General features: G+C 40.5%; 1 protein-coding gene across 4 annotated transcripts in view; it reads right to left on the bottom strand.

The window, feature by feature from the left end:
• The window catches only part of MGAT5 (alpha-1,6-mannosylglycoprotein 6-beta-N-acetylglucosaminyltransferase), a 209,587-nt gene that overhangs the window by 152,331 nt on the left and 36,541 nt on the right, over positions 1–20,715 (bottom strand). Inside the window, exon 2 of one of the 4 annotated variants that reach the window (XM_053253628.1) lies at positions 16,742–16,772. The exons of the other annotated variants lie outside the window; for them this stretch is intronic. The gene's annotated coding sequence lies outside the window, so the exon portion shown is untranslated. The remainder of the gene's footprint in view (positions 1–16,741; positions 16,773–20,715) is intronic. 4 annotated transcript variants of the gene reach the window in all.

The following is a 20,715-nucleotide window of genomic DNA, read 5'->3' as shown; positions in this document are numbered from 1 at the left end:
AATCAGACTGTAGACTAACTTCACCCAAGACTCAACAACAGAAGCCTTCTCAACAACAGCTTCAGCTTCTTATGCAACCATAAAACAATATACTCTGCCCCAGCCCTCAGTCCCAGGTCTGGCACCAAAGCGTCCCCCTTTGGTAGCCAGCTTTGGTGGTGTTTATGTGTCCTAAGGGAGCTTCAATTACACATGACTTCTTGATGTACTTGAAGGCTGGTAAGACAGAATACGTAGTAAGATCTGCAATAATGAATCCATTCAGGTTTGCATTGCCTTCTCAAAACCATTAAGCTTTATGATGGCATTAACATTCAATAAGTTAGTACATATTCTAGTCTCAAAAGCCAATATGCTAATGAATCACTTTCCCTCTGCAGTGAGCCCCACCCCCACATTACCAATGCTGCATCAGGACATGTGGCCTTAAAATATATGACAAAGCTGATAAATATTCTGCAGGAGTTGCAACAGTCAGACAACTGCCCCATTTTCCTGACTCATTAACATGGCACAGCTGTTGCCACACTCACGAACAATGCTAGCCTCAGGGGATCTGACAAATGCAGGTCACAGCGAAGGTAAGAAGTAAAAGATTAGAAGACAAATCCAAAGGAGGAAACCGTACTACACTCTCTGCATACTGCAGTAATTTAGCCCATAGCCACCAAGTTAGCCAGTTTGCTTTCTCTAACAACTTCATTCACCAAAACACACAGCTCTGTAGAAACTGAGAACATACTAAGCTCTTCCCTAACCTGTTTAATTGAGGGAATAAGGCACCAATATCTGAAAAGCCACATATTTTCTAATATGAATCAAAACAGTAGTACAGGGAGAATGAAGCTAACTATGATCACAAACCAACAGTTCAACTACATTAGGGACTCTACAATCCCAGGATATTTTCTGAAGGCACATTACAGGAAAACCCTCCTGTAGTTAAGCAGATCTGGATCTGTCAATGCCTGGAAGGAAAATAATCTGAGGACCCCACATAACATAAGCCGCCTGGAGTTCCATGTGGGAAAACAAATAGGATATAAAATCCTCCTTCTGTTTAACTTCTCATTTTGCCTCACAGTAATGGTGGAAGCAGACAGAGTGAGCTATTCCTGGAGTAGCATCAGGAACCAAGGTAGTATATCCAATGAAATGATACACGCTCCTTCATTCTGGCCACCATATATACATCTCACCAGGGCTTTTTCTTGGCTTGACATTTGGTTCTACTCCCACTTACCCAAATCCCTACCTTAGCATCACTACATAAAGTGGCAGTAATACTAAAAACTGAGGGCAGGTGATAGGTTTGGGGCAAGTGTCTTTTGCAGCCATAATATGCCAGTGATTAAACTAGAATCTTCTGCATTCAAAGCAGGTACTCTACCACTGAGCTACAGCCCTATCCCAAATGTAACCATCTACCTCCCTGAGCAATCATCCCATCCGTATGAAGACCTGATCCCATGTATCCTCACCCCAATATCCTTCTCTATGGGTATTTTTTAATTAATCATATTTTATACCACCTGATATGTGGTATAAGCAGTGTACAAATTTTAATATTAAAAATCACAGGTTAAAATACATAACACAGTAAAAATATAAAACAAATTATTAAAATTCTAGTTAAAAGCTTGCGAGAACAGGACAGTATTGAGGGTCTTCTTGAAAACAAACAGAGAAGGAGATGCTCATTTCAGCAGGGAGCATATTCTAAAGCCCTGTACCAGTTCAGGTACATCTCCCTTTACAGGCAGCTGTTTCACCCAAGTCTCTTATATGTGCCTTGATTGATTGATTAAGTGCTGTCAAGATGGTGTTGAGTCTTCGTGACCACACAGATAGATTCTCTCCAGGATGATCTGTCTTCAACTTGGCCTTCAAGGTCTCTCAGTGGTACATCCATTGCTGTCGTAATCAAGTCCATCCACCTTGCTGCTGGTCATCCTCTTCTTCTCTTTCCTTCAACTTTTCCCAGCATTAGGGACTTCTCAAGGGAGCTGGGTCTTCGCATAATGTGTCTGAAGTATGATAGTTTGAGCCTGGTCATTTGTGCCTCAAGTGAAAATTCTGGATTGATTTGTTCTAGGATCCATTTGTTCGTTTTCCTGGCCATGGTATCCAGTTCAAAAGCGTCAATACTTTTTCTATTTTGCTTCTTCAAAGTCCAGCTTTCACATCCATAGAGTGTCACAGGAAAACCCATTGTCTGAATATGCCTTACCCACCTGAAATCCCCAATTACTCCCCTAGACTCGAGTGGAGCAAGTCCCCATATGCTCATAACACTAATGACCACAGTTATGCCATAGTGATGTGCACGCACTAGTTCCAGGCATGTTTGGCATGGGGGGTGGGTTACCTTTAAGGGGTGGGTAGGGTGCTCACCCCCTGCCACATTCCCCCCACCGGCACTGTCGTGAAAACTGCAGGGCAGCATCATACCTCCTTGTTGCCCCAACCAGCGTCGGACCAGAAGTGGATGGTGCGCACCTGCCACTTCCGGTCTGACTCTAGCCAGGGCGGCAAGGAAGTACAGTGCCACCCCGCACCAGTGGTTTTCATGACAGTGCTGGCGGAGGGAATGTGGCGGGGAGGATGAGCACCCTCCCTGCTCCTTAAAATGTAACACACTCCCCCCGTGCCGAACTGGGCAAATGCCGGTTCATCCAAACCAGTTCAGCGGTCCGTAAAAGGACCACTGAACTGGTTCATCCACATCCCTACTATGCCATTGGCACAACATTTTCCTCATTATTCCTAGAGGTCTCCTTCTTTAAACAATATTGTTACAATTTCATTAAGTATGCATTAAATATGCATTAAATGGTTTTTTTGATGGATTAATTTTTTTAAAAAAAATCTTAATTGCATGCATCAACAAAGACCACAAAAAGTGGCAAAAAACCACCCCAAAATGTCAAAAAGTAGAAGCAAACTCTCCAAAAACTAGACATAAGTTTGCATTAGAATCATTTTATTAAGGGTATGCAGATGTTTGGGACTTTCAATTAAACTGAAACATAGCTGCCAAGCCTTCATGCTGGTTTGTTTTGATCAAATATATTTTCTGAGAAGTTAAAATCTGAGCACAGAAGAACAGCCTAAATATTCATGCATATTTGCTTAGTGACCTTCTTATAAGAATTAGCAAACTTTGCTTAAATCAGTTTTCCATTTTTTCCAGCAAAGACAAATTCCAAAAGGGGTATGAGGGGGGAAGAAGAATTCATACCTTAGCTCTTCAGACACATACCATTACTACAAGTATCCCCAGTAGAGAATTTTCATGTTTCAGAGAAACATGTTTATGCAACAAGATGTGTCAAAGTTTTCAAGGATGATTCAAGGTTTTCTTGGGATTTTTATTCAGCAACCCTGCAGGTGTTTACAAAGACACTCAGCATCTTAATTGACCTCACATCTTGAGATGAATTATACAGCTATTGGTGTATGCCATACTGAATGGCTCAACAGCCCTGATTTACACTAGGGAAAGAAGAAATTTCAACAGAGAGCAACACCAATTGTGCCTCAATAATCTGCAGAGCATGAAATGCCCCAGTGATGAGTTGCTATCTACAGGCAAGGATTAACAAGAGGATACCATTTCAATACCCACTAAGTAAAACAAAAAACAAAACAAAAAACAGCTGGCAAATCTGCAGTAGTTGAATTTAGTGAGCTTAATGAGTCTACAGAGGAGAATTTAAGCATCAGGGAGAGCTCCAATGGGACAAGATTAGTGTTTCACTTGAGCTTTTAAAGGGGCGGGGGGGGGAAGGTGTAAATTGGAATCCAAACCGAAGGAAAGTGTTTCATTTTAAAAGGTGTACAGAATTACAGTCTACTCCATATTTGATTCCTAATAATAAGGAATCAATGTGCTAAAAAGAAGTGTACTGCGTGTCAGATGATATCTGTGAACCAACCTGGGGAAGTATTTCATTATTTTATACAATGCAGAAGTGTGTTTTAGAGAGATGTACACATTCTTCTGCTTATATTACAAAGAAACACTCTTAATCACCAGCTGCCTACAAGCTAACCAGCTTATACTGCCAACTCTCTCACCCGCATCTGGCTTTCTAAGCCAAAGCCTTTTAAAAGATTTCCACAGTGGTTTTAAAAAGCTATGTTGGGGTTCTTTTTTGGGGGCGGAATTCTGAACACTATTTTCTTGAAATCATTTTTCTATCTGGATTCTATATGAAAATATCTTTTCACATTTTGTTGCAAGATTTTATCATCTCTTCAGGCAATCCAACAATGCAACACGTAATGCTAACAATGTTAAGGATTTCATACAAAAGAATTAGGGATGGTCAGAAATCCCATGACAGGTATCTTTAAATATAAGTTAATGATTTCTCTCTCATATCAAGTTCTGCTATTTAAAGGATTCTAGATCTAATCTTCTGAGGACTCACCACCTCTCAACCAGATCCTATAGATCAAGTCTAACAACTTACTGGCCCAAGAGAGTCTTGAAAGTTTCCTGATAGCTTAAAACACTGGAAAGAACTTGTAGCAAAAGCAGATACAAGGCATCCATGAAACAATGTATGGTATTTACTTGCTCTACAATGCTTTTTTCCATCCATGCTCCCCACCCCACCCTTCTGACACTGGCACTTAGTGAAGTGTGATTTTTCTATCAAAAGTGTCACAAAGGTGTGATCCACAGCATGAGCCAACTTCTTCCCCAACACCTCTTATTAGGCACCTATAAAGTGTTGAAAGATTTACTTATTTTGAAAGGAATTCTGTTTCCAAATGCAGAAAATTTCCCAAGACCACAAGCAGGATAGATTTTGGTCCAATTTACTTTTAATAGGCAGTGGCCTCTGAAGTAAAATAATACATCACAATTGTATGAATTGTACATGCAACAGCATTAGCACATCTGCAGCAGAAACCGCGTAAAGCAAGGATTCTCAACATTGGCTCTCCAGATGTTATTGGACCAACGCCCATAATCCCCAGCTCCAGTGGCCTTTGGTTGGGGATTATGGGAGTTGAAGTCCAATAACATCTGGGGACCCAACGTTGAGAATCCCTGGCGTAGAGTATGATAGGATAAGAAAAACAGTCCGCTTCACAGGTGATTGTTTTTCAGCACAATGGGAGTAAAGTACCTTATGAAGCTAGAGCTGGTCTTGTGGTAGCAAGCATGACTTGTCCCCTTAAGCTAAGCAGGATCTGCCCTGGTTGCATATGAAAGAGAGACTAGAAGTATGAGCACTGTAAGATATTCCCCTTAGGGGATGGAGCCACTCTGGGAAGAGCATCTAGGCTCCAAGTTCCTTCCCTGGCATCTCCAAGATAGGGCTGAGAGAGATTCCTGCCTGCAACCTTGGAGAAGCCGCTGCCAGTCTGTGTAGACAATACTGAGTGAGATGGACCAATGGTCTGACTCAGTATATGGCAGCTTCCTATGTTCTTAGCATAGTACAGTCATCGCTACATACAGTAATTTTTCCTGCCCATGTCTAATGCAGAATAGCCAGTACTTTGCAATCTTTTTTCCCTGATAGTTCATTCTTTACAGCAACCACAGGAACAGCATTCTTAACTCTGCAGCTTTACCTTCCTAATACCAGGAGCTGGGAACCTACCTCTCTAAAATAAAATGCAACGTATGTCAACACCTAGTTTCTTGTCCTCATTCTGTCCACATCTCAGGGATCTCAGCTCCTCTCATTGTAGATACACATAAATTCTTTACTTGGCAGCCTGATTAATTTTTTCTGCAGTGTTTATAGGTTGTCATATTAATTCTACACTACTCCATCATACAAGATGTGTGGTTACAAGTAGGGGCAATAGGTAACTCGAAGAACATCCCCTCAGGGTACCACATGGGTATTGCTCTGCTCATTTTAAAGAAATAGGACAGAAACCTGAAGTAAAGCTTGTGAATATATTCTCCTGTATTCTTAATGCATAAATTTTAAACTGAAGCATGTCAAATTAGTCCTGTCTCATTTGTCTAGTTACATTTTTTAAAATTTCATTCCATTTTCAGAATATTTCACTTGTACAACAAATATACACACACATACATAAACTGGCAAACAACCCATCAATTTAAACTGATTTCTCACCAATTATTCCTTTTCTGACACACTGCATACCTGTGTGTGCAAGTTTAACGTTGTTCTTCTATGCTATAGAATTCTGTACACTCTACAATTCACTACCTACATTTTAACTAAAGGTGGTTAAAAGCAGTGTTCCACGCTTATTTTGTAATCTATATCCTTGAAAAGTAACAATCCTAAAAAGAGGCATGGCGTTAATTAGAATATTGCCATACTCACAATTTATAAACAGGCACATGTTGCTGCTATTAAAGAAATTCTTATACACTGAGAATATTGCCATACTCACAATTTATAAACAGGCGCATGTTGCTATTATTAAAGAAATTCTTATATACTGATCATATGCTGAATAGCTTTTTGGAAGAATGGTGCTGCTTCGATATATAGTGGCAGTCCCATCACTATCTTTCTATTCTATAGTCATCTCAAAAAGGGAACTTCAAAAATTTGTACATAAAGATATGAAATGTAAATGCAGTTTGATGCTGTTCCACAGTAGACAGATATACTGCCTTAAAGCAGGGTTGCACAACTTCAGCCCTCCTGCAGATATTGAACTACAACTCCCATAATATCTACTGGCTACTGTGGCTGGGGCTAATGAGACTTGAAGTCCAAAACCAGATGACAGCTAAAGTTGTGCAGCCCTGTCTTAAAGAGATATAGTTATTAGTGTACTTAAGAATATAAACTACACAGAATTCCAGCTATTCAAACACACCCTGAACATATAATTCTAAGCTACAGATGTTTCTGCATTGGCCTTTCAAGGATTTTGTTTTAACAATAATATACTAATCTGTAGTAAACTGCCAAACTGGATTTAATAGTAGTCTAAAATCAACCATTACATCTCCAAAATACCATGAGCTTACATATTCAGAAAGTCCTAAATCAAGCTGCTAACCAAGAAAAATGAGGTCACACTTCAAATCAAACTATTTTGGAGAAATGTCTGAATAAGAAAATTAATTCACTGTATTATAAATATTTCAGGTTGTTCTTACTTGAATTATCAAAAACTGTGCAAACAGCAAGACAAACACCCAAAAATTGACATAGTCAAATTATTTAGGGCTACAGTTACTTAGTTCATGCTATAGCTATTTGACATCCCCATATATAGTCACCCTATCCACAAAACTCAGCCATTATGGTCATAACTCAATAAGCTACTTGTAACCTCACAAGAAGAATAGGAAGGCAAGTACAAAGAAACCTGATGAAACTTGCTTCCTGTCAATTACACCAAGCACAGTTCTTCAATAGTCAGAAAGCAGCACTGAATCGAGTTCGTGTCAGTCCAGAATTTTCAGGAATTGAAAATACCTTTCCGGAGCGTGACAAAATAGACGTTCTCCCTCCACCCCTTTTATGGCTGTTATTTTATTCTTACATTCACTGCTACTCTAGTACAACTTCATTCCTCTTTGCTGCATGATTCTAGGCAATCGGGGATCACGGAAAGAGTGAAGTGATATTGTGATACTATATGGGCAAATCAGATTTTGCTATGTGGTCTCACTGCCGAGCACAGATGAAGTAGCACTGCCGTTACAGGAAGGCAAGAGTAAATGTCTCTGGATTCCCAAGGCAATTTTCTGTCTTGCCATACTACAAGGATGTTTTTTGTACTCAACCTTTATAACACTGCCTGACAGATTTAACACTGTCCAGTTTCTTCAGCAACACAGGGGAAATCACCCTTTCCTTCATTCTCATCTTCAAATGCACATGCAAACATTGCACTGAGATGTATATGGGATGCATACTTGAATGCTCATTTTGATTGCATCCAGGCAGACACTTCCTTATAGGAGATTGTATTCAGTGGTTTATTTGGTACAGAAGCACAGCCCCATTTGTCAAAATGGGGATGTATTCTCTCCCCCGCATGGGATGTGTTCTCTCCCCACTCTTCCAGTTTTCAAGTGTCCCCTGAAAAACTGTGAAAAATGGATAATGCTTTCCAGTCACAGCACTTTCACCCAGTTCAGTTCCCAGGTATCCAGATTCATTTTAGTGTTATACATAATTTCCATAATCCTGCCAATTATGGAAGAGCAACTGAGTCAGTGGAACTGCCAAAAATATCAATACACACTTGTCTTAAAATGACAGCATACATTTTCTACATAATCAGAAGAAGGCACAACCCCCCTAAATGTCTGCCTGGAGGCAATGATGGGCTAGATGGGGGATAACAAATAGACTGAATCCAAATAAGATGGAGGTACTTATTCTGCGGGGTCAGGAGCTAATTTTGATCTGCCAGTTCTGGATGGGGTCACACTGCCCCAGAAGGAACAGGTACACAGGCTGGGAATGCTTCTGGGTCCAAATCTCTCCCTGGTGTCTCAGGTTGACACCGTGGTCAGAGGCGGCGTTCTCTCTAACAGGGATTCCCAGCTGTTGTTCACTACAACTCCCAGCATCCCCAGCTGCAATGGCCTTTGGCTGGTGATTAAGGGAACTGTAGTCAACAACATCTGGGAATCCCTGTTAGAAGGAACACAGGTCAGGGGTGCTTTCTATCAGCTTCAGCAAATATGCAAGCTGTGTCCATTTCTTAGCCTCAGAACAGTAGTACTTATGCTGGTAACCTCCACACTTGACTACTGCAATGTGAATCTACACTCAGAACACTTCAGAAACAACGAAACACAGTACCCCATGGATTAGCAACCCAAGGGGGTGGTTAGCATCCTCTGTGCACTACACCACCACTCACTCTGGGACACCCCAGCACCCCACAAATGGCTTTAAGGTTTTTCTCCATAGGGAAGAATGGAGGTTTCAGCAGACCCAAAACTGCACTTGGATGGTGCTGGGGTAGCCCAGAGCGAGGGTGCCAACCACCCCCATGGTTTGCTAACCCATGGGGTACTGGGTTTTGTTGTTTCTGAAGTTTTCTGAGTGTAGATTCTTTGGTAGCATATAAGATTTTCAATGACAAACCATGAACACTCTCATCTGCTAACCTTAAAGACACATAAACTTCAAACATCACTTAAAAATCAGCCCTTTGCCCAATTCCTTTCAAATAATTCTGATAGCTTCCTTGCCTCCCTTGGGCACTACCACCCACCACACTCTGCTCTAGGCCACCCCTTTGCCCCCGACATGAAGTTATACATTTGCTGACACCTCCATGCTTCTTTATGGAGAAAATCCTTAAAGATGCGTAAACTTCAAAAATCACTTTAAAAATCAGCCTTTTGCCCAATTACTTTCAAATAATTCTGACACCTTCCTGGCCCACCTTGGGAACTACCACCCACCACACTCTGCTCTAGGCCACCCCTTTCCCCCCAATGTGAAGCTATACATTTGCTGCAATCCTCATTATTCCCTATGAGGAATTCCAAAATAATTTTAAAATTCACCAATAATTGGAGGAGTGTCCAATTGCCTTGGTGTTTTTTGGGTGGTAGGCACCCCTGAGTGCCTACCACCCACCCCACTTTTGTGCCCCTAGGTACTCCACAATAGGGGATAATGGGCTGGTTCAGGTCCCATTATACCCTATGAGAAAAATAATTAAAAATATTTCAAATATTCATAAAAAATCGTAGGAGTGTCCGATTGTGTTGAGGTTTGGGTGGTTGTTGGAACCCATGGGTGCTCCACAATAGGGAATAATGGGCTGGTTCAAGTCCCATTATATCCTATGAGAGAAAAATAAAAATAAATTCCAAAACTTCATTAAAAAATCATACAAGTGTCTGATTGCTTTGGGGTTTGGGTGGTAGGTACCCATGGGTGCCAGCTACCACCCCACCCACTTTTGGAGGTTCAAACTGGTTCAAATCAAACCACCCCCAGTCTGGTTCGAATTCGAACCTGCAGCTCGAACCTGATGGCTGGTTTGGTTCGAATTCGAACCATCGAACCACCCTGGTTCAAATTTGAACCAGTTCGAGTTCGAACTAGTTCACACATCCCTAGAAGGTTCCAAGTTCCCTCCCTGGCATCTCCCAAGATAGGAATGAGAGATATTCCTGCCTGCAACCTTGGAGAAGTCGCTGCCTTTCTATATAGACAATACTGAGCTAGATGGACCTAGGGTCTTATTCAGAATATGACAGCTTCCTATGTTCCTATGTTCTAGTAGCAAAGATATTTTCTTCTAGATTTAAAGCAATTGGTTCACACACTAATAAAGTAATAAATCTACAAGAATACATGGCTAGCAGATAAGCTTTCCCCAACATTTGGAGCAGTTAGTACTCTTCCCTTCCTCAATTTTTGCAGACACCAGTCTAGATTTATGACTATGAGAAGTAATTCTCAAAAGCAACTTGAACAATGACAAACCCACCCACCAGCAGTTTAAACTTGGCATTCCCCTTCAATGCTTTAAATATGTCACATCATTAACAAATACATCCCTGTCATGTCATAAATAAGGTCCTGGGAGTTCAGCATGGAAAAGTCAACAAGTGGATTTTGCTTCTTGTGCATGTGCATCTGTCAACCTAATTATCCTAATTAAATCTTCATACCACTCCATAATCTAGTACTTACATGAAAGATTGGAAAATACAAGAGTCTCATTGTTTCTGTATAGTAATTGGTCTCTTAGTGAAAGCTGCCAGTCTGCTACCAATTTCTAATATACAAGCAATACCACTTTAGGCCTAAAGTCACACTTTAGGCAGGTATAGATTAGAGACAAGTCAGTCTCCTGTAATTTTATTTAGCATGGGCTGGATCGGGCAATACACCTGCCAGCAAATGCAATAAGGATGATGTCATGCCAAGTGTGCACCCACCGTGACTATCAACAGAAAGCTCCTGATGCATCCTTTATCAAGGAAGGCAACTGTTCATCTGAATCGGCCACCTACTTGTGCTCCCAATACCTGTTGGGATAAATGGTCCCCCTCATGCAACAAAGAGATCTGCCAAGTGCATGTGAGGACGTCCTCTGCTGATGTCACGGTGGGTGACAGTGGGTATATCATTCGAACTGCCCTATGTCTACGCTAAGACCCTATCCATAGCTTCCAACAAATGAAACCCAAGCTATCTGTCAGATGAGCACAATGTACAAGTCTGATAAGAAGAGCAGCCAATCTTACAACCTCTGCAGCAACCTATGTGCCAGTGGCCTATCAGTAGGGATGTGCACGGAACCACAGAGGCGTGGTCCGGCACTGAGGGGAGTGTGGCTTTAAGGGCGGGGGGTAGTACTCCCCCCCCGCCGCTCTTTCCCCTCCGGCACTGGACTTTGCTAAAACGTTTTTGGGGTGGCAGAGTTCCTCCCTGCCGCCCTTGCCCCCGTCATTGTCTCCCAAGAATACAAGCAGTAGAAGTTGGCATCGCGCATGTGCTCGTTACCGGTGCGTGTGCGCGTGCTGGTGGCGACGGGTATGCCACGATGGGCACATGCGTGGTGCCAGCTTCTACTGCTTGTATTCTCTGGAGATGACGACGGGGGCAGGGGCGGCAGGGAGGAACTCTGCCGCCCCAAAAACGTTTTAGCAAAGTCCAGTGCCGTAGGGGGAAGAGGGGTGGGGGTGGGGGTGGGGTAAGTACTACCCTCTGCCCTTAAAGCCACACTCCCCCCACCGCCGGACCAGACGAATTCCGGACTGGTCTGGAGGCCTCTTGCATGGCCCCGGACCGATCCATGCACACCCCTACCTATCAGTGTTAGCAATGGCAACTGGACTGGTCTAGTCTGAACTTAAACACACTATTCTATTCTAATCTCTTTTCCGACCCAAATTTCTATTTTTAAAATCCTGTTATGCAAAGTTGCAAAGGGCAACACTTGCAAATTAAATACCACCACATTCAGAGTAACCTATTTTGTCATATCCTCCCTACTGTGTTCTTATCCTCTGCACTGAATGACGTAAATGTACTGCAGATGCAAACGGCTGATAGCCATGTAATTAGTCAATACTGGTATACCCACAGGCAGTCCGGATTACAACAAGACCTGAAATACCATCTTCTTTAATTCACACTAAAGAAAAAGCAACTTTTTAGGTTCATCTTAGTGGTTGGTCCAGCCAAGGACTCTCAAGGGTTTGCTTTCAGACTTCAATTGCATTTGCTGTGGAGGTGAAGACAAAAATGACCTTGTCCAAGTTAGTTCCTTATTCTGATAACACAGAGCAAGACTATCTTCTCTGCAGAAAGGCATTATGTTTCCCAAATCTATTCTCCCCACCCCCCACCAATCATGTGTTGACAAGATATAGCATAGTGAATTACTCCAGGAGAAAAATAAATAAAAATACATAGTTGCTGCATTCTTTGCAAGACTGTGCAGATAAGCCCCAACTGATCAAACTGTGACATTCATGTGATCAACAGCACTACACAGATAAAAGTCTAAATGTTTTAAAACAGGTAGAGCAATATAGCACCTCTCGTCAGGCCTATCTCCAGAAGGGCATAATGAAGAAAAATTGAAATTATAACGAATCCTTTGTTCTACTGCCATTTATTTTCATTTAGCTATCTTCTGGTTTTGTGCTTTCCAGGGCACAAAGGTACCAGAAAGCCAATTTAAAATTTAAGAGGAAATAATACATACAACACTAAAGAAGAAACTGGACAAGTAAATATGATACAAACAAGAAAAGCTAGTGGACTGAAACTCCTTCAGCACTGCAACGCTAAAGAAAGAGAATACATCCACTGCCTGTTTAGCTTTCCCAGGAAGCAAAGCACTACCGGGGCAGAGAGAAGGAGAGCAGGGATCCAGCACATGTGCAAAGAAGTGTAGAACAAGAACAAGGCACCTATATAGCTGTCTGCTGCTAGTCTTCAAGAGAAGTAAATACAGTACATGGAATGAACACGAGTTTCCATTTATTCAGAATGACACGTGAACAAACCACATTGCAGCAATAATTTATCACTTGAGAACCATTCAGATTTCTATGGTTCTTGCCTAATAAATGGCTTATGTTGCACAGTACATGGTGACATTATCATTCAGCAGAATGAGATTATGTTCCCTGGGAAGATTGTATAATGTCAATAAAAATTGTTTGACAGCAAGCCATAGAAACACAGTTTAGATGTATAGAATTACTGCGAACCAGATGGAAGATGTACACTTGTTCCCTAAAGTTCTTATGCTCCCTCATACAACAGATGCAATTTCCATGTAATATTCATTCAGTTCTAATCTAGTTTTTACTATTATTATATTGTCTTGTTAAAACATAGTATAGGGGGCTTCAAACTAAAACAATGGTAAGAACAACATGATTTTGTTCGAACAAGATATTATCAATCTTAACCACTGGTGCAATACATACACTAGAGCTATATAATTATATGAGAACTGACCTAGTTTAAAATCTACTACTTTTGAAGTGAAATCTCGAAAGCGTGCAGTAATTCAGCACTGGCAACATAATAGAAAATCAAGCTACACCAAATAAGACAGAAACACCTGAAACATAATCAACCTAAAAGCACTTGAGCACACAGTAATAGTGACCCTAGGTTATTACCAGCAAGACTGTCTTATATAATCCAATAACTGAATCCATTGCATTTGCAGACATGATCTTTGATTAAGAGACCTAAATATTTTTTTTTAAATGATTGCTGACTATAACATGTGACCTCATGCCCTCTGCTGTGCCAACACTAAGCAGTCATAACACTTTCACATGTTGCTCATTATGTCGGATAAAATCATTAATAAAAAGGGATTCCTCCCCCGCCACCAGACTAGTTTGCACAGGAAGCCTTCCAATTCAGTTTAAAAGACCAAATCCCTTTACACATGCTTTTATAGTTATGCATATGCCAGCTCTCAAGTCCAATTGAGCATGCTGATTTAAACCATGAAGCCCAGACAGCTTGCAAAGCAGAGGTCACCACAGGTCCTAATTCTTTCTGCAACTATGTTCTCTTGCTAAATGTAGATCCAGTCTTTCACTTGCACCATCAACAGGCAGCCTGCATTTATGTTTTTCTGCTCCTTTAAAGCCAGAGAACTAAAAAAATTGCAACAAATGCAACAAACTCTCTTCTCATTTAACTGCTATATCCAAATCCTATCCATATTTGCCTGTAAGTCTTGCCCTACTGAGCTCAGTGCAGCTTACGCACAGTAAGTGCGTAGGACTGCAGCATCAAATCAATATTGTTAAGCACTTCACATTTCCTCAAGTAGCCACAAGTCTAGGGGCAGCATTAACAGGGTTCGTTTTCTTAGGATGAGGGGAAAGCACCAGGGACTCATGGTATCCTTAATATAGGCCTTGACAAGTTTTCTTTTAGATCTAGGAGGCTTTCAGCCTTCACAATTTCAGATGCTTCCTCTATCTTATGAAATTGCATCACAAACAAGCCTTGCACTGCTCCTTGGTTATATATTTACATATAACCTTGAGAGGATTGCAGCAGATTTACATATATAACCAAAGAACTGTGTAAGGTTTGTTTGTGATGCAATTTCATATACATACAATTAATATTTTTTTAAAACCCTAAAATGTTTCCAGTTACTTAGAATTCTTCATCTGTGGTTCTTTCTCTATTTTTCTGTCACAAAGATACAGAATAACCAGTTCACTCACTCACTCATGTGATGCGATTTTCATAGCAACAGCAACAGAACAGAATTTTCAGAAACTCATGCTAACAAATTTTTAACATACACAGTAAATGCTTTTAATGTAAACAGTGGGGTATATACATATTGTTTTTGGCAGGGGAGCTGCCACTGGAGTGCAGTGTTCTCTCTAATTTTTTTCATCTATGTGTGGAATGAATTTTGTTCTGGGCAGCAGTATCAAGGTAATGTGCACGCACATGCATTCAGAGTGGGACCTTCCTGATTGAGACTGAGCGGGATCTAAAATCAACTGAGTGGACATTAAAAAATGTGTGAGTGCACACGCCTTAGAGGGAACACTGTTGGAGGGTACAGAAGGGGTTCCCCCCCTCCTAATGAGCGAAATGGAGTTTTAAACTGAAACCTACCACTTTAATGGATAAACAACTAGATGAAAGGATTTCAGAAGTTTAAATATTTAATGTTTGTAAAGTACTTAGAATGCACATGTGTCTTCTCCTCCAAATGCATTCACTTGGTAATGTATGCATACAGAAGATGCTCTATATTTAAAGAAGATGCTCTATATTTAAGAGAAAGGATTTTGATAAGCTCCAACCCTTGTTGGAACTTATTATTATCAACCCAAAGCATTACAGTGCATCTTCCATATGCATACAAGTACCATGTGTGAAAAATGCAAATGTCTTTACAGGGAAACCTCGCTATTTGTGGACTCCCCTTCCAAGTTTTTGCATATTATCTGTGAACACTAAAGAGTTAAAATCCACATATCCACAATTGCTAGAGGGCCATAAGTGGCCATGAAGGTCACTTACAGCCACCATTTTGTAAACAGGATCCATTTTGTGGCTCATTTCTTTTTTAAACGGCATTTCTGCCCCACAATTTTTCACAGTTTGGGAGTCATTGCTGGGCACAAGGAGACCCCACAGAGCAAAATACTGTCATTTTTTCTGCTTAGGCACAATTCCATAGGCACAATGCCTCATTATTCGCAGTTTTGTTATTCACGGTAGTAGGTGTGAATGGAACCCGTGAGTAAGGAGGTTTGCCTGCATTTCATTGCACACACACATAATTTGGACACAGTTTCCCAACACATGAGGGGGAAAGAAACATACATTCTTCTTCAGACTTAACAAAAACAGTGTGTGCTGTAAGCAAACAACCTTGACTGCATTAGAACCAATCTTTAAAACATCTCAGTAACAAAGATTCCTTTGCTATTAAAAGGTGCAACTGCTTTTTTTAAAAAAAGCTTAACACTCAGTTGGTTTCAAAACTTTTGGCTTTATTCTTAAAACAAACCTCACACAAGGTACTCCCGGGCAGCCTCCACTCCTGGGCTGACTCTCTTTCATTTGCAAATCCCAGTTCATCCACAGCTTCCTTAACTGAATGCCAGCATCTCAAAATCTTGTGCCTGCAGTCTAATGCCAACAAGCAGAAGATGTGCAGCTTTTCTTGTTTTCTTGCATGACTTGAGAAGAAAGAAAGGTGCGATAGTTCCAGGTCCAGTCATCAGAGTGACCTGGCAACTAAGCATTGTTAAAAGGTACTTTAATACCTATTTACAAAAGTATAGGCAGAGCATTTGTGAAGGAGTTCCAAAGAAAAGACTAGAGTCCTGCATCAGATTCCTCAAAGTCTACAGGAGTATCTCAGTTTCAGCCAACTCTAGCTAAAGTCTATCTTTCTGTCATTGTCCCTTCCTAAATTAAAATTGGCTACTGCATTTTCTGCCACAGATATATACTGACAGAACACTGGGCAACATCCAGACTAAATTAGTCCCAGCTAAGTCTTACTGAAATTAATGGGACAAGTTAGTCAAGACTAACTTCTCGCACTGATGTCAATTATGCTAATGTTGCCAGTTATCTAAATCCCCAGCCTGCAGCCAGTAGATGGGCAATTCAGAAAAATGTCTCCAGCCATTAGTTTCCACTGAGCAACAGAATACTCCAACTATTTAAAAAGATTTGCAAAGGCTTGTTCTCACCCTTTGTTCCCAACCAACACTAGTTTAAGAAGATGGAAAACCACCTTCAGTTTTATAGCTCACCTGCCAATATTTTCCTCTGTGGCACATGAACCTGAAAATGTAAACAAACAAACAAACATTGTTACCTAACATAAAGAATATCTTCTCTATTTGCCTAGAAGCTGCAGGAAACTAGGCAAGTAGCTATTTACAAGCCTGGTTTACAGAGTGGTCATATTCTACTTTAGGGAGATCTCAGAAGCTCTGATATATGTATACGTATTTTTCAATAAAGGTAAATATTAGGATTTACAGGGTGCCCCAGGAATGCAAAAGCTATGTTGGTAACAAAAATGATGGAATCATTCATTCAGTATATTTCTGTAGACAACCTGACCACTAATTTCTGCTTTCAGAATGGAGACCATAGAGATTGGAATACTCTTGACTTAAAAGCGAGCTTGAAAAGACTGACTTGTATCACACACACATTCTCCCAAAGGTAAAGAAACTGACTTGGGGTGTGTGTGTGTGTGTGTGTGTGTGTGTGTGTATAACATCTCTAGAAAGGCATTTAGAGCAGCAAAAGCTCTTGTGAATGGGTTCTCATTAGTTAAATCAGGATTCAATTACACAGTAGTTTCCATTCTGAAAGATGAATTTTGACACCCATTAATTGATGGAGATGCTCATAACAAACTGGAGCATGCCCTGGTTAACACACCCTACCATATTATCCTGGCTATAGTTCTGTGGCTTTTTATTTTATTCTTTATAAAGAAAAAAATTAAGAAAACATATAAAGGCTGGGGTTATGAATACATCTCCTAATTAAAGGGGGGTGAGTATTGGGGGCCAAGTCCAATATTTTTTAGAAAGTCACTTATAATTCCTAGCCCATCCAACACACACAAACCATGAGTTGACCTCCATTTCCACAGGGCCAGGTTACACTGCCCTTTTCTCTCTTGCCTATCCATTCTTCAGCTGAAGAGAATCCCATGGCCATTTTTCCGACCAAGAAACAGGTTAGAACATGGCTGCACAACTTAGGCTCTCCCACAAATGTTGAACTCCTATAATCCCAGACCACTGGCCACTGTGGCTGGGGATGATGGGAGCTGTAATCCAAGAAAAGCTGAAAGGTCAAACTGTGCAGCCCTGAGTTAGAACCCAGCAACACATGTTTAATTTCTCTTTTACATCACCTCAAAGGCAATTTGAGCACACTTTCAAATTCTGCAGTGTTAGAATTGAACTTTGTGGGATCTCAGTCCTATCTTTTGTTATTCTTTCTATGAAAATGTACCTTCTAAAGATCTCTTGAAATGGCGATCTCATTAAATAAAGTGAATTATTCCATGTTAGATCATTTCAAAACCAATCCCTTCTCATTTTTGAATTCCATAATGCTTTATAAAGGCAAACGCACACTTCTAGATTTAATTTTATATGCAAATACAAAGGGTGAATTGCTATTCCCAAACGCTTGATAATAGCATTTTTATATAAAACAGAAACAGAGGTAGATTTTGAGATATCTAATTAATACAGAAATCTTTTACTTTTCTTTTTATGAAGCTTTTTCAAAGAATTTTCTTCATTTTACTGACAACTATTATTGTGAGCACAACGTTGTAAGCATAAAAAGGGCAAATAATATATTTAGTTCTGTCATGTCCCCCTCCAGAGAAAGAGAATGAACACACACTTGAAAGCTGTTTCATGTGTGGGCAATGTATCAATCCTTATTTGATCAGAACATTCTTTAAATCCCATGCAATAACTCATTTTAAGTACTCTCTCTGAACAATAAGTAGATCTAAATTTGCTTTTCCGTGAATTGAGTGCATTTTGCCCACTGTCTACACCAAAACATAAGGCCTCTCAACCCAGTTCAAACAGAAAGCTGTGGCTAAATGCCTATGTATAAAAATGCACCATCTATTCAACCATCCCTTATCAAGGTTGGGCACTGTGAGAAACTTTGCACATTTTATACTTCTGTCATTTAGCATATACTATCATGACCCTGCTAACTTGGCAATGAGGCACCTTTTAACGTGCCTCTTTATTTAGCAGGGGGAGAGTAACTGGCCCTCTCCACCCCCAGCACAGTACCTCCAGTGACTGTTGCTGGCGTCTATCTTGCGTTTCTTTTTAGATTGTGAGCCTTTTGAGGATAGGGGTGCATCTTATTAATTTGTTATTTCTCTGTGTAAACTGCCCTGAGCCATTTTTGGAAGGGTAGTATAGAAACTGAATAAATAAATTATTATTATTATTATTACTACATTTATATCCCGCTCTTCCTCCAAGGAGCCCAGAGCGGTGTACTACATACTTGAGTTTCTCTTTCACAACAACCCTGTGAAGTAGGTTAGGCTGAGAGAGAAGTGACTGGCCCAGAGTCACCCAGCTAGTTTCATGGCTGAATGGGGATTTGAACTCGGGTCTCCCCGGGCCTAGTCCAGCACTCTAACCACTACACCACGCAGGCTCTAAATAAATAAATGAGGACCCTCAATCTTAAGCAGTAACCAGGACACTGACACAAAAGGATAGGATAGGATATCTTGGGTATTATTATTATTATTATTATTACATTTTAATACCACCCAAAACTTGTGTCTCTGGGCAGTTTACAACAGAATAAAAACAAAGTTAAACATTTGTTAAGACAAAAATGCGGGGGCGGGGTTTCCTGACACAGGTCCTGACACAGATACCAATCCAGGAGTGCTCTCAAGATGAAATACCCCAAGCCAGAAGTCTTGAGTAACCTCTGGCCTCACACCAAGAGTCGTTTATCAGCATTGCCAGAGAAGCAAAAAAAATCCATACAGCATTAACAGAATTGCAACTGAGTACAAGGCAAGAAGATTGCCCCTTTAAGGATTCTCATTCCTTATAGGGAGTAGAGGCTAAGATAGTTAGAAGGCAGGATGAGAAACAAAAGTCTGGCTCTGGAATGGAACTCTAAGTTATATGCTGTAATTGTCTTAGGTGCTGCAGAGCCTATTATGGAGCTTGCTCTTGTTTCCTGCTTGACAACTGTTCTTTAGCTCCTGATTTACTGTTGGGCATGCCTAGCTTATCAAGCAGACTATTCCTGCCAACTACCTCTGATCCGTCATGGAGTGAGCTCAGTCTGGCCCACCGTGGGATCAGAACTGCCAGGACGTGACAGTATCTAAGCAACACATCCAATATCTGATCAATTTTTGGCAACTGATTGTTATTGTAAGTTCTGCTTTTTAATGCTTTTATAACTCTCTTTATTGTTTTAACTGGTGGTGATTGTTGGGATAGAAATCCTCATGTAAACAAACAGGTTGTGTGCGACATGGAAAAAACTGTGTTTTATCACAAAATTATTTTAGTCACAAACGTTTAAAAGTTGTAAGGCTTTTCAACTATTATTACTACTGCCAATGTAAAACACCAGAACAAGTCTTCACTGTCTTCAAAAACGTAATTTAAAAGGGTGACTTCAACAACGGAAAGGCATAGACAACACAGAAGAGAACTGCAGCTACCATTATTTTGCTTCCTGTGCAAATGCAGGAAAGGAAACGTTTTGGTTAACCAGGTTTTTCTTTGGAGTACACACCCGTTCAAAACTGTTTGCATATTTAAAAGGAAATGCATGCATTAAGCAGCAAATCCAATTGTAAAACAAGGGTTGGAGGGAGGAGCTGGTAGAAATTTTGAATCACAATCCATAGCTTTCAGAAATGTTTTCCTTTTGTTATATTCCTTTCTGTGTCTATCTGTCGCTTTTTTCTGTCTTTATACACTTTTGCTTTTTACATCCAAATTCCTACCTCAGACTGGGTTGTGACTCACTAATAGGCCATACTTCAACCTAGCAATGTTTATACACCACCACTTCTTTTTATAAGTTTAGAAGTTTGGGATTCTGTTTTTCAAAGAGAAGGAAAAGCAATAAAGAAAAAGATTAGGCAGAGATTCACAGATGAAGAGTAACTAATATTGTGAGATCTGAAAAACTTTGGGAATGACTGCTCTACATCATACAAAACCTAGGTAAA

Source organism: Hemicordylus capensis, chromosome 1 (genome assembly GCF_027244095.1).
Source record: "Hemicordylus capensis ecotype Gifberg chromosome 1, rHemCap1.1.pri, whole genome shotgun sequence".
NCBI classification, from domain to species: domain Eukaryota; kingdom Metazoa; phylum Chordata; class Lepidosauria; order Squamata; family Cordylidae; genus Hemicordylus; species Hemicordylus capensis.
This window is presented reverse-complemented; position numbering and strand designations above follow the sequence as displayed.